Source organism: Octodon degus, unplaced genomic scaffold (assembly GCF_000260255.1).
Source record: "Octodon degus isolate 3935 unplaced genomic scaffold, OctDeg1.0 scaffold00189, whole genome shotgun sequence".
NCBI lineage: Eukaryota > Metazoa > Chordata > Mammalia > Rodentia > Octodontidae > Octodon > Octodon degus.
The window spans coordinates 373,269-381,561 of record NW_004524765.1 but is presented as its reverse complement, the minus strand read 5'-3'; the positions used below and the strand labels follow the sequence as shown (position 1 = coordinate 381,561).

The 8,293-nt window shown below is 52.6% G+C and overlaps 1 protein-coding gene across 1 annotated transcript in view; it reads right to left on the bottom strand.

The window, feature by feature from the left end:
- Positions 1–5,570: 5,570 nt before the first annotated feature.
- The window catches only part of Opa1 (OPA1, mitochondrial dynamin like GTPase), a 99,063-nt gene continuing 96,340 nt past the window's right edge, over positions 5,571–8,293 (bottom strand). Inside the window, exon 31 of the mRNA XM_023704130.1 lies at positions 5,571–5,710. The gene's annotated coding sequence lies outside the window, so the exon portion shown is untranslated. The remainder of the gene's footprint in view (positions 5,711–8,293) is intronic.

Below are 8,293 nucleotides of genomic sequence, written 5' to 3'. Positions count from 1 at the left end.
CCTCCGCTTGCAGAGACACACACTTGGCTATAGTCACAGCTTCCGTCACCAAACAGTGATTATTTAGCGAGTGCTTCTTCATCGCAGATCCCTTGCTGTCTTTTTACTCTGAGCTTCTTCGCTGCCTCCTGACCACAGTACTGAGGGCTCTGTTATGCTAAGGACAGCTCCCTTCTGCCTCACCCCAAGCCCCTTGGATTGTGGTTGCTCCTCTGGCCTCTCATAACCCTCTTGAGGGAGCTATTTCTAGGCACCGCCTGCCTGGTAACCCCACCTCTGTGTGCTCCTCCTGTTCAGTTTCTGCCCAGCCCTGGAGCCTCTGGAGTTCGGGCATGTTTTCCTTCACCTGTGTTTCCCAAAGCAGGGCTGTGCTGGGAGCTGGAACTGTGTGGCAGGCGCTCCCGGCTGGGCCCGGCCAGCTTCTGCTGAGGGCTCCTCCTTCGCTGGACACCACACCCTTGCACCCTCAGTCCCACTTGCACGGCTTAGAGAGAAGTGATGCAAAGTCCAGGGACAGGGCTTACAAAGCCCCCAGGGTGGAGGGACTATAGGGCTTCTGTGTCCCCACACGGGTCTAGGGTTTAGGATTGGGATGAGCTGGGGTCCCCACCTATCTCTGTTCTGCCTCTGTCCCTTGACATTTGTCTCTGTTACTTTTTCCTTATTGCTGGGACAAAATACCCAACACCCAGAATTAAGGAAGGAAAGGAAGCCAAGGATTATTTAGCTCACAGTTAGTGGATGGTTCAGTCCATACTTGGCTGGCTCCAGGGCAGAGTGGCACACGGCAGAGGGCAGCCGTTCATGGCAGCAGAAAACAGCATAGAGCAAAGGGAGGAGAAGCAGCTACTGCAGCTAGCCAGCTTCTCTCCCTCCCGTATATTCTATCCAGGCTCTCTTCCCCAGGCTGGGTGCAGCACTGTGCCCATAATCCTAGCATTGGACCATAAATTAATCACAATCCCTAGAAGCTACCCAATCACTACATGAGACTTTGGGGAGACAACTAGACACAAACTATTACACATTCTGGCAACTGTGGACCAGTATGTGTCTGGGCAAGAGGGTGGCATTGCCCAGAGCCAGAAGAGTATCAGAAGCCACCTCCCCTGACTCTGGGCAGCAGGGGGTAAGCAGCGGGATCTCTGCAGAACCTTGGCGTTGCCTGCATACCAGCTCCATGGCCAGGGTGGGGTGTTCTGGGCAACGAATTTTACCCACGGAGGATAACGGGATAGAGTGGCCTTGATGGTGAGGTGAGGTAAATTCAGCAGCAGCAGCCGGCGACAACAGAGAGCTTGATGTGACTGCAGGGGAGATGGGAAATCCCAACACAGGGAAGCAGCTTATGTGTGTTGTTGCTGTGTGCGTGCGTGCATGCGTGTGTGTGTGTGTCTTTCTTTGTGGTGGGCTGAGGGCTGAACTTTATTTTGTTCTTTGTTGTCAGCCATGAAGTCCTTCAGATGTCTTTGAGGACTGGGTGTGGGGAAGGAGGGCGCCCCAGGCACCGCCTGGCCTAGATAGCTCCACTCTCCACTTAAAGCCTCAGAGTTCCCTGCTGTGGTGAGGACGAGGAGCCCACTCTTCACTCCCAACACCCTTCCCAGCCCACTGGCCCCCTGGGCACAGAAAAGGCTATGGGCTCCCCAAAGTGTCCCCAGCTTCCCTGGCCCCTGCTCAGATCTGTCTGGGATGCATTGAGACCGAGGGGCCCAGGGAGGGCCGAGGAGGCAGTGTGACCAGGATGCCTGATGGGCTCATGCCCCCCTACAGATGGAGCCAGGCAGCCAGGGACTCTGCTGGCACAAAGAAGGGCACAGGACACCGAGGCCACTGCTGCCCTTTAGCAGAGCCAACCCCCAGCTGGCCAAGCTGGAGCAGAGCGGCCCTGCTCAAGTCAGGGCCGAGTGGGCCCGGCTGTGGGGTGACTGCTTCCTGTTGGACTCATACACGTGCTGGCCTTCCTAGACCCGGGCAAGGCTTCAGACCCTGGGCCTTAGAGTGGGGGAGGCAGATCTAGGCTGCAGGTAGTGGGCGGCAGGCTCTGTTTCCTGAAGATAGCACCCCGGGGTGCCCAGTTGGATCTTGGAGTATCAGAAACCTGCCTATGCTTGATGGTGCCTGACACAGGCTTATAAAAAGTCATCAGTCTACACAGATGGGGTGTGAATGCAATATTCATTAATAAAGAACCCCAGAGAGAGGGGAGCAGCCTGTGGCTGACCCCCAGCTGTAACCATAGCAGGGCCATGAGGGCAGCCACGGGCACGGAGCGGCCCAGCAAACACAGGGGCCTCCGCGTGGCGCCCTCTGTGTACACAGGGCGTTAGGCTGGGCTCCGCCAAGCCACACTTCATGGTAACAAAGACAACAATGCCACCATCTCGTAGCTGTCAATAGCGGGGCAGCACTCCAGTCCTTGGCCCAATATTTGCGGAGCCAGAGGAGCCGCCTTGTCTTTGCAACACTGACTGTTCATTGCTTCTGGGTGCCCAAGCCCATCTGCTCCCCAGGGTGGCCTTGGGTGAGATCGTGTGGGCCCAGGGAAACCCAGCCTCAGCCGCGTGGTGTGGCACCCACTACCACCATCAGCGCCCACAGTCACCTTGGCCCCGAGGTGGCAGAGGAAAAGGCGGTAGCAAGGGCCCAGAAACACAACCCACAAAGTGTGTGTGGGAAGCCTCGCCAGGCTTGCAGCCCACCTCTTCTACCTGAGCTTTCCAGGAGATGACAGAAAGTGTTTCTTTCTTGCTGCATTTATTGGTGTTTCTGAGACAGGGTCTTGTTGTGCAGTTCAGGCTGGCCTTGAACTCCTTGTGAGGTCCAGAGTGGCCTCACACTTGCAGTGATCCCCCTGCCTCAGCCTCCCGAAGGCTGGGATTCCAGGCGTGTACCACCCCACCTGGCTTAGAAAGTGCTTCTTCACAACTGATGTTTTCCTTTTCATAAGAGAAAGCACCTTTTCATGAGGGGCTTATACCGGCCCACGCAAGCCTGTCAGCCGCCCATTCAGCCTTTCTTCTCCTGCAATAACTTCTGAGTGAGACACTTTACCACTGACAAACACAAGAGCCTGCTTTCCAGAAATTCTGTTGCCAAGGGAGGAGGCTGCTCCCCTTTTGTAAGCTCCAGGGTCCCCATCCCAGCCATGACCTGTGACCTCCCCCTCCCTGCTTGGCCGTCAGCTGGAGAAAGCCAGGGCCCAGTCTGCATCAGCTGGGCAAACGAGCACCAGCACACAGCCTGCTTCTCTGCTGGGGGAGCCAGGCCTGGCTGCAGGTGTTGTGGCCCCAGGCATCCTGGCCACCAGTGGAGTGGGGGGCTGAGGAGCCACGCCCCTCTGCTCTGAGAGCCCCTCTGTCCCTCTTTCATCAGAAGAGCTCTGTAGAGACCCCCCTGACCAGCCCTCTCTCTGCCTCCAGGCCCACACATTCAGGGAGCCCCCCAACCATTAATTTAGCCAATTTCCTGGGCCACACAGTCCCCCCTGGGGACCCCACTTTGGTGGGCAGCAGCGGAACAAGACTCCCCGCTGTGTCCCTTCCCTTTTAATTACACGGGGACAAGCTCCCTTGGGCGGACTTTGGGAGGAAGCCCAGAGACGCCCGGCCACCCTCAGGGAAACAATGCACACACGTTCCGGAGAATTCCCTCCTCTCCTAATCCGGCTGGGAAGAAAGGGGCTTTTCTTCTCCTTGTCAAAGGGGGTCTTCGATGCTAAGATACCACTTTGTGTCCCAAGTCATGTCACGGGACTTCTGCCTCAGCCTCGCTGCCTGCTCTTTAGAAACTTGCTTTACCTCGGGACAAGTGCCCCCCACCCTGCCCTCCTCAGAAAATGAAAGGGGGCTGGGGGCCTAAGGGTCGCAGGAAAAGCTCCCCACACCCACTGTTCTTTCTCCTCTGGCAACACTGGATCTCCGGACTGTTTGCCCAAAAGATGAGCAGGAGGGCTGAGCCTCACCTGCTAATCTCAAGGGTCATGAATATTCACATAATCCCTAAACAGAGGGTGCTTTCATTACAGAAGCAGGCGTTGTCCTAGCAGTGTCATGAGGCCACCTTCCCCTGTCCACCGGCCTGGCAGCTGCTCTACTTCCGGCTCCCCAGCCTGGGCCCTGCTGCCTCTGCAGACCTTGGTTTGGGCTGGGTGCGGAACCAGGGCTTCATCAGCGGTGGCTACTCTGGGTTCCATGGCCCTGTCTTATTGATGAATTAAAGGAACAAGGACAAACACTGCTGCTTATAGAGGAGATGGCTTCAGGTCCCAGAGCACAAACTTACTGCAGCCTGGCAGTGGCATCCTATAAACTTTCACATGTGACAAAAGGGTTCAAGGTCACTTCTGGGAGATGCCCACAAAAATTCAGATGAGGGGACCGGGAAGATGGCTCAGTGGAATAAGCCCTTCCCTGGCAAGCTCAAGGACCTGAGTTCAACCCCCGTTCCACCAAAAAAAAAAAAAATTAGATGAGGGGACCGAGTTAAGCAAGATGGAAAAGGCCACGAGATGAAGTCAAATCAGGGAAAGTCTAATACCAGAGACAAGGCTTATAAAGGCTACATGGAAGGCGAGGATGGGCTAAAGATGCAGGTTGGCGCTTCCTGTAACAGCAGGGAGTGCGCACTCATGGTCTGTCGCAGGGCATTTCAGGTGAGAGCAACGTGCTACATCTGGAGCATTTCAAAGCTGGGCACGTGTGCTTGACACTATGAGTCACTGTTATGATTCTAGGTGGATCCCAATCGAGAGCAGTCAGTAACAGTCCTTCCAAGCCCAAGGCAAGAGCGGCATCAGAAATGTTTCATTTGTCTTTATTAGCCCACGATCATAATTTGTAATGTGTACCTCCGCCGCGGAGTTTGGTCCACAGGGAGGAGGCCAGCGCTGGTCCAGGGAGACATCCTCCCACGGATGCCATCACTCGGAGGCTGCTGGGGTCCTCAGGGACAGCAGTGCTGGTGGAGTGGTGCAGGTGACCTGAACAGATGGCCACACCAGGGTCACCGACACGGCTGGATAACCTTCACGCACTTGCATGGAGTGACACACAGCACAGCTTGACTTCAGCTAACAAGTCCACATGTAACTCTCACAGTGAGAGCAGCTTCCTAAACAAAGGCCCTCCCTCCCTCCCTCTCTCCTTCCCTCCCTCTCTCCTTCCTTCCTTCCTTCCTTCCTTCCTTCCTTCCTTCCTTCCTTTTATTTTGAGATAATAAGATCTTGCTAAAAATTGCTAAGTTGTCCAGGCTGGGCTCGAACTTGCCATCATCCCGTCTTCCTGGGTGCTGGGACTACAGGCATGCACCACCACGTCCAGCTAACAACCCTCTATTTTAAACAAATCACCGCTTGGTAATATGAGGTTTAAAAGATAGCAATATGCAATATAATAAGCACTGTTAATTTCTTAGCATCTTGTTTTGAAATTTGGTTTTTGAAAATTCTCTTTAAAAGAAAAAAAAAAAACGATGTTGATAATATCTACTGTTATATTACAAAAACAAAATTATTTACTCATTTATTGAAAAATAATGATTACATGTCAACACATTACACAGAACAAAGGAAGTGGTAATGGCAACCTTGTCTTTCTATTGCGGCAGCTCTGCTTGGTGTCCGGGTGGATGGACGACGATCGGACTCGCCTGCCTCAGTTTTCACTTCATGGTATTTTGGCTCGAGTGGGTGAGGAAAACCTGGCTTCACCTAGGTAAGCAATGACAAAAGGGGTGGACTTAGTGGCCTTTCCAAGCGGGCTTCTGTGATGCTGCCCGGACATCTGGAGGCTGGCTGGGATGTGGACCGGGAAGCGCTGCCAGGGCACTTCTCATTTTCTGTGTCTCAACGTCCATGGGAACTTAGTAGAGATTGTCGCGTGTGCCTCATTCACCTTCTGGGAACCAGGTTCCCCCGGTTCTGCAGACTGTCCCACGGCAGACGAGTTTTCCTCTGGAGTGTCAGAAAGCTGTATTCATGCCTAGCACCGTCTGTCACCAGAAACACGCTGAAAAGGTATAGGCCGTGGTGACGGATGCAAACATTTTCACAAGACAATCGTTGACATGTCTCTTGGCTTGGGGAACCTGTAAGTCTCCCCATGTCTACTTCATTGTGAAACACTGACTCTTCCTCTGCGCCAGCAGGGGACAAGGCCTGGCTGTGATTTCCTGGGGTCCCCCAAGGTCTTCTCAGTGGCTCACAAGGCCAACATGGTAATAATAGTATTTTATTTGCCATTGTCCCTGTGGTGACATTCACTGGCTGGGCAAAGCCATGCCAGGCACGCGAAGCCCTAGCACGCAGCAGGGCGGCAGCACCAACCTGTGCTGACGGACTTCCGGCCACCTCCTCTGCGTGCACGAGTAGTGGAACACGATGGAAAGGCTGTGTGGTGTGGGAGGCGCCACACGAGACATGGCGTGCAAGGCGTAGGGCAAGGAGGGAAAGATGAACCGTTGTTTCATTTGTGATCAAAACATCTATCGTTTTTTTTTTTTTTTTCCCAATGAATTTCATTTTGCTTAAAAGAAATCTGATGTTTTTGGTCACATGCAGACCTTGGGAGAGCCACTGAGCAGACCTCGGGGACCCCTGGAGTCCATGCCACGCTTGCGCCCTGCTGGTGCAGAGTTGGCATCTAACCAGGAAGTAGACGTGGGGAAACTTGAAAATGCCCCAAGCCAACAGCAAAAATGTCAACCACTGTTTTGTGAAAATGTCTGTCTTGAGTGCGGCTGCTCACTGAGGAAACAGAAACGCATCAGGCTGCAGTTATGACTGTGTGAGAAATGTAGTGTCGGAACCAAGCTATTTGGTGAGATGCTGAGAAACTCATAGCAACGGAATTCAGTCCATTAAAATGACTAGCGTGTCTACCTTACTAATGTATTTTAGAGATAAAGTAATAGCTCTCAAATCTATACACCAATTAAGGGAATATTATTATAAAAGAGAGTTTCATATAAAAACAATGGAGGCTTTAATAAATGTCAGTGTTTGAAAGCACTTTAGGAAACCTAATGGTTTGCTTTGAATGGAGATGTTAAGTTACTAGAGACAGGATCTTGTTTTTTTGAGACAGTCTCATGGTATACTCCAAGCTGGCCTTGAACTCACCATGTAGGAGCCTACACTGGCCTCAAGTTTGCTGGATTGTCCTGCCTCAGCTCCCACTGCAGGAAGGTACTGCCTTTCCAGAAAGACAGGCTCTAGTTAAAGGGTCATATTTACACATCGGATACTTGGTTCTGTCTGGCGTACAGATGATCATAGCAGATGAAAATGATGGCCTACGGCAGTCCTGGGCGTAGGGCATGTGGCACTCCATCTCTGGGCTGGGGAGGAGCGGGTGGCCACAAAGGTGGGACTGGACATTGTCAAAACTGGCGACTGAATGCGTGACGGGGAGATTGCCCAGGTTTCTGTGCAGCCAGGTTTATCACGGAGCCTGTCACAAGGCAGTGAGATCTGGAGAAGAGCCAGATTCAGTGGAGGAAGACTGCTGGATGCTGAGCAGGTCCTGTGGACGGATCTGTGGGACTCGCAAGCAGATGGCTGGAGGAGGGCTGGCAGCACCGAGGGGGGAACAGGATGGAGACAGAACGGCAAGGCACCTGCAGACACCTGAGAAACTGACATCCAGGAAGGACGTGTGGTTAGAAACAGCGCTGAGGGCAGGCCAACACTGAGGAAGGGCTGCAAAGAGGACTGAGTACCAGCAGCGATTTTGTCATCAGGAGGAAAACCAGGTGGAAGTGAGAGCACAGAAGCTATAGAAATTGGTTTCATGGAGAGGTAATGAAAGTAGAGTACATCCTCAAGTTGTACATATCACTGAGGGGCTGGGGAGGTAGCTCAGCGGTCTAAGTGCCTAACTAGTAAGGACTCAGGTTCAACCCCCGGTACTGAGAGCTGTGTGGGCCCCAGAACCCTAAAACCAAGTGCTGTGGTGCATCACTGTAATCCCAAACACTGGGGAGGCTGAAACAGGAGGATCAGTATGAGTCCAAGCTGCATAGCAAGACCTTGTACCAAATAAATAAATAATAATAAAAATTACCAAGGAAGACAGAGTGAATATCACTGAGCGTTTAAAGCAGCGTTTGCCATAATATGCCAATGTCCTTTAACACCGGGACTCAAGGACATTTTATTTACTTTTATTCTTTTGGTACATGTGGTACCAGGCGTTGAACTCGGGACCTTGTACTTGTGGGGCAGGTGCTTAGACTGCCAAGCTATCTGCCAAGTCCAAGATAACTCACAGGTCCCTTTTTTTTTTTTTTTTTT